Consider the following 10053-nt stretch of genomic DNA (forward strand, 5'->3'; position numbering starts at 1 on the left):
CCCTCCCCCAACCCACCCATCCACCCGCCCCAACCAATGTTCAATGTTATCCAGTTCTGTAAAGTGCACAATGAATAACGCCCATGTCTTGTAGAACCCCTCCATCCTTCCCCCTCAGTTCAAATTTAACCTTCTCAAGAGTCAAGAATTCCAACAGGTCCCCCCGTCACGCCAGGGCACAGGGTGGAGAGGCTGCTCTCCATCCCAACAGGATCCGCCTTCGGGCGGTCAACGAGGCGGAGGCTACAACATCTGCCTCCGCACCCGTTTCCAACCCTGGCTGGTCCGACACCCCGAATATGGCCTCCCGGGGGCCCGGGTCCAGTTTCACGTGTACCACTTGAGAGATTACCCTAAACACCTCCTTCCAGTAATCCTCCAGCTTTGGACAGGACCAAAACATATGAACGTGATTAGCGCCCCCACCCCCCACCCCTCCAGTGGTGCCTTCTCCTCTTCCAAAATAGCTCCGTACACCGCTGACACTACCCCCTTCTCCAGTCCCCCTGTCGTCAACACCTCCTCCAGCAATGTGGAGGCCGGCTCTACCAGGAAGCTCTGTATCTCCTTTCTGGCAAAATCTCGAACCTGCATGTATCTCAACATTTCCCCCTGCTCCAGCCCATACTTCGCTTCCAGCTCCTTCAATCTTGCAAACCGACCCCTAAGAAACAAATCTTTTAGTGTCTTAACCCCTTCTCCTCATGAATTTTTATTTTACCGAAGTTAGGCTGATCAGATTGAGTGTCGGAATAGGCTCGAGGAGCTAAATGGCCTCCTCTTGTTCCTGCAGTTGTTAAATCAATACTTCCTCCCTCTGGGGAGAGGCTGAGTTATCGAGGTTAGCCTGGTGTTAGCTTAATTTATTAATTGGAAATGCTACACCTTCATTGCTCAGCTTCCTGGCAGTTCAGTTCTGATTAATAATATAAATATGACACTGGGACCAACTAATGTCAAGTTTGACACAAACATTCCAAGTGGCGCTTTGAAGTGTGACGATGTACTGGTTACATGTACATGTTGGTAGGAAGGTTAATCATTCTCCCAGGGGATTTCTCACTTCAGGATTAAGAAAGCATCAGAGATCTTGGGTGTACAAACTGAAGCATAAGGGGCGGGATTCTCCCATCGGGCGGCTAAGTGCCGATGCCGGCGTAAAAACGGCAGTGTTTTACTCCGGCGTCGCCGCCCGTTCCGGGACCCCCATTCTGCGGTCCACAGGGGGCTAGCACGGCAGTGGAGCGGCCAAGGCACTCCAGCTGCCGATCCCGGCCTGAACCTGGCGCCGTGGGGTCCACGCATGCGCAGTTGGGCTGGCCCCAACCAGTGCATGCGCAGTGGCCTTCTTCCCTGCGCCGGCCCCAACGCCAAATGGCGCAGAGCCGGCGCAGAGGAAAGGAGGCCGAGGGACAGAGAGGCCGGCCCACCAATCGGTAGGCCCCGATCACGGGCTAGGCCACTACGGAGCCCCCCGCCCCCCCGCCACAGGCCAACCCCGGACCCTTCAACGCCGAGGTTCCCGCCGGCTCAGAAGATGTTAGAACGCCGCCGGTAGGACCCGGCTTTTTGATGACGGCTGCTCGGCCCATCCGGGCTGGAGAATCGGTGTGCCAGCCCATGCCGGAGAGTCAGCGCATACCCCGACCGGCGCCGTGCCGACCACGCCAGCCCCCGCTCTGCGGAGAATTGAGTCCCGGCATCGGGGCAGTGTGGCGCGATTCGCGCGGCCCGCCGGCAATTCTCCGACCCGGTGGGGGGGTCGGAGAATCCCGCCCAAGAGTACTAAAGAAAGAATGATGTATCAGTGACTGGCTTGGCCTGTGCTCAATTCTGGGGAGCACACTTTATGAGGGATGTAAGCCTCCGGGGAAGGTGCAGAACAGAAGAACATAAGAACTAGGAGCAGGAGTAGGCAATTCAGTCCCTCGGGCCCGCTCTGTCATTTAATATAATGGCTGATCTCATCTCGGCTTCAACTCCACTTTCCTGCCCGGTCTCCATGACCCTTCAACCCATTACTGATTAAAAACCTGTCCATCTCCTCCTTAAATTTACTCACTGTTCCAGCATCCATCGCACTCTGGGGTAGGGAATTCCACAGATTCACAACCCTTTGATAGAAGTAATTTTTCCTCATCTGCTACCCTTTATCCTGAAACTATGGCCTGTCGCTCTAGACTAGAATGGTACTGGGGATCAGGGACTTATAGAGGGACTGGAGAAGCTGGGATTATTCTCCTCGGAGCAGAGATGGTTCAGCGAAGCTTTACTTGCATCGTGATAGAACCTCCAGTGCAATAAAACCTCCCAACGTACCCAACAGAAGGTGCTCAAAATTGTGAAGGGCTCTGATCGAGTAGACAGAAACAAATTATTTCCAATGGCAGGAAGGTCAGGGACCAGCAGCCACAGATAGGAAGGTCAGGGACCAGCAGCCACAGATTTAAGGTGGTTGGCAAAGGAAGCAGGGGATTGGGAGGGGTGGGGTGTTCACAGCGCAGCACAAGATGCCACCGGAGTGTGGCTACACTCTGCAAGCTCTCCCCAACAGATCCCCTTTTTACTTATCTTACAATCGTTCAAATCTTTTCAAATTTAATTCTAAGACCACATTGTGTAACTTCTATTGCCCTATTATGTATTTTCTTTTATTTCCTTTTTTTTCTTGTACTTAATGATCTGTTGAGCTGCTCGCAGAAAAATACTTTTCACTACCGTGGGGCAGCACCGGTAGCACAAGTGGATAGCACTGTGACTTCACAGCGCCAGGGTCCCAGGTTCGATTCCCTGCTGGGTCACTGTCTGTGCAGAGTCTGTTCTCCCCGTGTCTGCATGGGTTTCCTCCAGGTGCTCCGGTTTCCTCCCACAGTCCAAAGACGTGCAGGTTAGGTGGATTGGCCATGATAAATTGCCCTTAGTGACCAAAAAGGTTAGGAGGGGTTATTGGGTTACGGGGATAGGGTGGAAGTGAGGGCTTAAGTGGGTCGGTGCAGACTTGATGGGCCGAATGGCTTCCTTCTGCACTGTATGTTCTATGTTTGTACATCAGTACACGCGACAATAGACAAATCCAAGAGGAGGAGAGAATCTTCTTACACACGGTAACTGACAGTGGTCTGGAGCGCACTGTCTGAAAGGGTTATGAATCAGTGGTTGACTTTGAAAAAAGGAATTGGATTTGCAGAGCTGGAGAGTGTGACAAACTGGATATCGCTCTTTCGAAACGTTAGTATGCAGGCACAGACTAGGGCTGGCGGTCTCCTTCTCTCCCTGCTGCAAGCTTCAACCACATCACGTAGAATATACTACTCGGCTGCCACAGGAAACTGACGTGCTTTCAGGGGGATAAAGTCTCATTTCTACACACAGTGCATAAATCCATACAGAAGCCAATTACTGGACTTTAATAATTTAATAATCTTTATTGTCACAAGAAGTAGGCTTACAATAACATACAATGAAGTTATTTAGGATTTAGATGTGCACCTGCAAAGCTGAAGCATACAAGGCCAAGTGCTGAAAAATGGATTTAGAATAGTTAGGTGGTTGTTTTTGACCAGTACAGATGATGGGCCGAAGGGCTTTTTCTGTGTTGTCGACCTCTACGACTATGACTGTATGACTATAGTTATTCTGTTATAAATGTTTTTTTATTGGGTTTTTGAACAAAGTATATTTACCGTTATGTACACAAAGATATATATATATATATATAGAAGAGAAGGGCCCACCCAAACATACCACAAAAAATAATAATAATAAAAAAGAAATTTAAAAATAAAATGAAGTAACTGGTAGGGTATTGTGCACCAGCTCAACAGCGGCAACTCTGTACAATTGGCAATATTATTTACAACACATAAGTAGGCATCTGATTGTGTGTGTTGGGGGGGGGTCGGGAGGGGGGGGGGGGGGTCGGTAGATATACATTTGGGTGCCGGAGAAACAATTACAGAGGGCAATACTCGAGTGGGTCTGGTGTTGGTGTTGTCACTTGCTTCTCCCGGACGGATTTCGCTGCCGTTGTCGTCTCGCGCTCACCTCCGCTTCAGCCGTTCGTCCCGTCTTTCGTCTGGATTTTCCTTGTTCTCTGTTCCTGTAGATGCCAAGTTTGTTATTGTTTCCCATGCCCTCCTTCCGGCTATCATTCCCCATACTCCCCCCCTCTCCCCCCCCCCCCCCCTCTGGTTCTCCCGTATTGTTCCCTGTCTCTTTACTCTCCCCCCCCGCCGTTCTGTCCCCTCCCCCCCCCCCCGCTCCTGTGGTTCGCCTTTCTTTCCTCTTAGGTTTAGCGGTCGTCGTCCACCCCCCCCCCCCCCCCTCCCTGATCTATCCCTCCCTCTCACGCCTTCCTGGTCTATCCCTCCCTCTCTACTTTCCCCTGACTCTTGGCTACCTGGCTATTCTTCTGCTTGTTCGTTGGCCACCACAGGTCCCGGAACAATTGGGTGGATGGCTCCCACGTTCTGTGGAAGCCGACGTCTGACCCTCGGATGGCAAATTTGATTTTCTCCATTTGGAAAGATTCTGAGAGGTCGGAAAGCCAGTCTGCAGCTTTGGGTGGTGCTGCTGACCGCCAGCCGACCAGGATTCTACGGCGGGCGATCAGGGAGGCAAAGGCAAGGGCATCCGCCCTCCTCCCCAGGGAATAGATCTGGCTGGTCTGATACCCCAAAGACCGCCACTTTCAAGCATGGCTCCAGCCTCATCCCCACCACTTTGGACATTGCCTCGAAGAAGGCTGTCCCTTTTCATTTCATTTCATTTCAGTACCCCGCAAGTCTGGGGCAAGACCAGAACATGTGGGCGTGGTTGGCCGGGCCTCCTTGGCACCGCTCACATCTGTCCTCCACCCCCGGGAAGAACCTACTCATTCGGGTTCTTGTTAAGTGGGCTCTATGGACCCTGACTAGCGTCAGGCTGAGCTTTGTCCGACATTTTGGTCAGGCCAAATTGCTGCCGTAGTTGGTTCCAGGACTGGAGGGTGGCTATCACCACCGGGCAGCTGGAGTGTTTTTTGGGTGGGGATGGGAGTGCCGCCGTGGCGTGGGCCCTGAGGGAGGTCCCCTTGCAGGAGGCCTCCTCCGCGCGCTCCCACTCGGCTTCTGGCTCCTTGATCCATCCCCTTATTCGCTCGGCTGTCGCCGCCCAGTGGTAGAATTGTAGGTTTGGGAGGGCAAGCCCCCCTCCTGGATTTTGTTTTTTGTAAGACCTTCTTTGGGATCCTAGCATCCCCCCCGCACCCCCCCCCCCATACGAACGCCATGATTAGTTTGTCCAGCGCTTTGAAAAAGGCCTTGGGGATGTAGCTCGGGATGGATCTGAGTAGGAAGAGGTACCTGGGCAGTATGTTCATTTTGATCGTCTGGATCCCCGCAGTGGGAGTGGGAGTGTGCTCCATCTTTGCAGGTCCTTTTTTACTTCCTCTTTCAGACTGGTGAGGTTCCATTTGTGGATCCCTTTCCAGTCATGGGCTATTTGGATCCCCAGGTAGCGGAAAGTGTGCGTCTCTCTAGGGAGACGATCACCTCTGGTATTCTCTCCCCGGATGGGGTCATTATCACGTTCAGCAGGCGCCTGATGTTCGAGGTAAGCTGTCTACCTTTGACAAAGCCCGTCTGGTCCTCTGCGACCACCTCTGGTACGCAGTCTTCTTGCCTTTTGGCTAGGGTTTTGGCCAGTATTTTGGCATCTGCGTTCAGCAGTGAGATGGGTCTGTATGACCCACATTCCGTTGGGTCTTTATCCTCTTAGGTATCAGCGAGATTGAGGCCTGTGCTAACGTGGGTGGCAGTGTGCCCCTAGCCAGAGAGTCTGTGAACATCTCCCGCAGGTGCGGGGCCAGTGCTGTCGCAAATTATTTGTAGAAGTCCATCGGGAACCCGTCTGGTCCCGGCGCCTTCCCCGCTTGCATGGAGCTAATGCTGTCGATGATCTCTCCCAGTGCTAGTGGTGCTTCTAGGCCCCGTTTTCTGCCCTTCCCATGACTGGTATGCCCAGTCCATCAAGGAACTGTTTCATCCCGGACTCCCCCATTGGGGACTCTGAGGTGTACAGCCCTTGAAGCTTTTGTTGATCTTTTCTGGTTCCGTTTCTAATGTGCCTCTGGTATCCCTGATTTGTGCAATTTCTCTGGTGGCTGCCTGCTTTCTCAGCTGGTGTGCCAACAGGCGGCTGGCTTTGTCTCCATGTTCGTATAGGGTCCCACGTGCCTGTTGGAGTTGGTGCACTGCTTTCCTGGTGGAGAGTAGATCATAGTTCCTTTGTAACTCTTTCCTCTCCGCCAGGAGCTCTACGGTCAGGGCCTCGGAGTATTTACGGTCTACCTCCAGTATGGAGTCAATCAGCTGCTGCCTAGCCGCCCTTTCCTCCCTATCTCTTTGCGCTTTGAAAGCAATAATTTCCCCTCATAGTGTGGCCTTTAGCGCTTCCCAGAACGTGGAGGGTGAGACCTTCCCGTTCCGGTTGTTCTCCGTACTCTGCTATGGCCTGCAATATCCTTTCGTTGAAAGCCTTGTCAGCTACTGGGCAATGTCCAACCACTGTGCGTCCACCATATGGATAGTCCCCTGCACTCTGGAGTCTCCCTTTCCCCAGAGACCGTACTGGGTGGATGCTTGCAGCGACTCCTTGTTCCGAGCCCTTGGTTGTGGCACTTTGTAGCCCTATTGCTATTCCCTATCTAGCCTTGTTTCTCCCTCCTTCCGTGTCCCACTCTCCGGTCCGTCCCTTCCCCCCTTTTTCCCCCTCTCTTTTGTCCCGCTTTCCCCTGTTTCTATCCCCATTTGCTCTCCCGCCTCTGTTGACTGGTTTCCCCCCCGCTCTCCGCCTGGCACCTTCCCCCCTGTTGGGGGTGCGCTGCGGCCCTGCTCTGTTACATGCCCCCGGCGCTAGCTTTCCTGCTAGTACAGTGGCCCCCCTCTTGGGAGTTACTGTCTCACTTCTCCCTTGCCCGACCTCTGCGGTTTTCTGCCCGCTCTTCCCCCGTCCCACCCTGCACTCCTCTCGCTTGCTCTCCCCTCTCTGCTACTCTCGTTCCCTCGAGCTGGGGCCTGGTCTCCCACCTGAAGCGGTCCCTCGGGTAGTGGTTTGCTTTTTGTTCAGGGTGCGCTCGCCGTGGCGGGGGTGGTGGCAGGGGGGCCTGGCGTTTCTACCCTTAATCCTCTCTGGTAGGCGCACTATCCTGACATTTTGCCTTCTCGAGCGGTTTTCCTGATCGTCCACTCTGCCTTTCAGGCGCCCCTGCGTTGTGCCGAGTCTCGCCACCTTCTTCTCCAGGGCAGTGATCCAGTCGCAGCTTTTTTCAGCTCCTTAATGGTCGCTTCTTGGGCTTCCAGTTTCTCCTCTGCTCTGCCCAGGGCGAGCTGCACGTCTGCCAGGGCCTTCGCCGTTGCTGCCTGCACTGCGGCCTCCATGTCTGCTCTGGCCTCTGCCTTGTTTTCCTGCTGATGTTCCCTCAGCGCCTCAGCAAAGGCTGCCTTCCAGTTCCAGTTGCCCCTGGCCCAGGGGGAAAATTCTTCTGTCTGTCGAGTTCTTTTTGTTGCGGCGAACCTTCCATTCTGCCGCTTCGTGCACCGATTAGTTCGTCTGAACGGGCTTGCCCATTGTCCCGTCTGCGTTTAGAGCCTTTTCTCCCTCTGCTTTGGCTCCCTTCTGGCATTTTTTTTCTTCCCCTTTTTCCCCCCCTTTCTATTTTTTTCTCCTGCCCGCTTTCCTTTCCCCCTCCCTTCTCTCCTTTCACACTTTTTTTAAAAAAAACTCTTTCCAAGAATTTTTTAAAAATAAAAAGTGAAAAATTTCTTTCTCTTTAAAAGTTTTCTTCTCAAAAGTTTTTTTTTGTCTCAAGTCCCCTGTCATGCAGTCTGCAGCATGGATCTCAGCATAGCAGCCTCAATCTTGCTGGTATGGAACTCAGACTGCTCTCTTCACCAGCTCTCAGCCATCCAGTTCGCTCCTTTCAACCCAGGCCAAATCTGAAACCCACCCCCACCCAAACGTTGAGTGATCACACTTGAGTAGGCCCAAAACTATTTTGATAAATGCAAGGTCCAAAAGCTTGAGTGTGAGCCAATGAGGCCTGAAATTGTTGGGGTCAGTTGATGCTGAGATGAGGGAAGGCTGGAGAAGTCATGTTGAATCGGTGGAAATGGGAAAGTTGAGCTTCAGTACCAATGGTGCAGAGTTCTGGGTGGTCTGAAGCTAGGACAGAGATTAGGCAGGCCTGAGGCTCAGTTGATCTTAAGGTTGGTTCAAGGGTCAAAGCTGGCACAAGGCTGGTTCAAGGGTGAACTAACCCGTGGTTGTTTCAAAGATTAATCAGGTACAAGGCTGTTTCAAGGGTCAACCAGATCCAAGGCTGACTCAAAGGCCCCAAAAAAGGCTAGGGGCTGCTTCAAAAGCCAACTAGTCCCAAGATTGGCTCAAAGGTTGACCAGGCCCAAGGTTGATTCGAGGGTCAACTAGGCCAGAGGCTGATTCAAGGGTCAAAGAGGCCCGAGGCTGGACCAGGTGTCCAGCAGGCCCCAAGCTGGAGTTGGGGCTGAGCAGGCCAAAGGCCTTGAGAGGAATACTGTGGAGTACCCACTACAAAATTAAGAAGTAGTGAGTGACAGTGATTCCGAAAGACTGAATGTTTTGTGAGCGCATGTGCAATCAATTCAATGTTTGATCTTACACAGAGCACTGCAAACATTTGCCTACAAAGAAAAACATTGCACACTTCGTGACATGCTGCTCAGAACACTTTTTTTAATGTTTTTGTCACAGGCAATAATGACCATAATTAAATTTATTTTAAAAAATTTATACAAATCCAGTTTTAATACTAATGTATTACAACAAAGATAATATTTAATTTATACACAGGCCATTATACTGTTAACTAAAAAGATCCATTTCTAGTTCTCTGACAACCTCATTTTCTTGGGTTTTCCAAATAGGCACTACTTAATGATCATTAAGTTACATATTTTGTGTTAAAGACTGGAAAACATGGCTCTCCTCACACACATTGGACAATACTTTTTTATGTTACAATACAACAATACTGGGTCATCATGGCAGAAGAGATGATGCAATGTACACACTCAAACACATTTATATACTCACATACACAGCCTGAAATAAAACAGTGTATACCGATCATAAGAAATAGGATAACGTTAAACTGCAGGGGATTCAGCCAATATCAACACAGAGAGCAGGGGCATCTACAAGGAGGCAACACAGCCACCACGAGAGTCACAGGAAGATAGTGAACAGTCACTGCCAGCACTGTGATAATAGTATCACACAAAGATAGTGGATAGTTCACTGCTAACACTGTGACAATAGTATCACTTGGAGATAGTGAACAGTCACTGCCAGCACTGTGACAATAGTATCACATGGAGATAGTGGACAGTTCACTGCTAACACTGTGACAATAGTATCACATGGAGATAGTGGACAGTTCACTGCTAACACTGTGACAATAGTATCACATGGAGATAGTGGACAGTTCACTTCCAGCACAGGGAGTAATTAAGAGTCATCATCAGCAGAGCCACAAATAGGCAGTGGCCATCAACAAAGCATTGGTTTGACCATATCAAAGGTGCCAAGCATCACTCTCTCACATCAGAAAACAAGCAACTCCTGTAATTCCTCGACAAAAGTCAAACCCTTGAACCTTGGAGCCTCCGTTTTTATCTGCCGGTCCATTTTATTGAAAGCGTTCTCCATGTCCTTTGGATGGATAACCATTCCTCAGGATTGCTTGGGCATTCCCTCCTCTCTCTCGATAAATTCGGGAGCACAGTAGTTAGCACTGTTGCTTCACAGAGCCAGGGACTCGGGTTCGATTCCAGTTTGGGGCACTGTCTGTGGAGTCTGCACGTTCTCCCCGTGTCTGCGTGGGTTTCCTCCGGGTGCTCCGGTTTCCTCCCACAAGTCCCAAAAGACGTGCAGGTTAGGTAATTTGGACATTCTGAATTCTCCCTGTGTACCCGAACAGGCGCCGGAATGTGGCGACCCTGGGCTTTTTACAGTAATTTCATTGCAGTGTTAATG

The sequence above is a fragment of the Scyliorhinus torazame genome, chromosome 14, assembly GCF_047496885.1.
Source record: "Scyliorhinus torazame isolate Kashiwa2021f chromosome 14, sScyTor2.1, whole genome shotgun sequence".
NCBI lineage: Eukaryota > Metazoa > Chordata > Chondrichthyes > Carcharhiniformes > Scyliorhinidae > Scyliorhinus > Scyliorhinus torazame.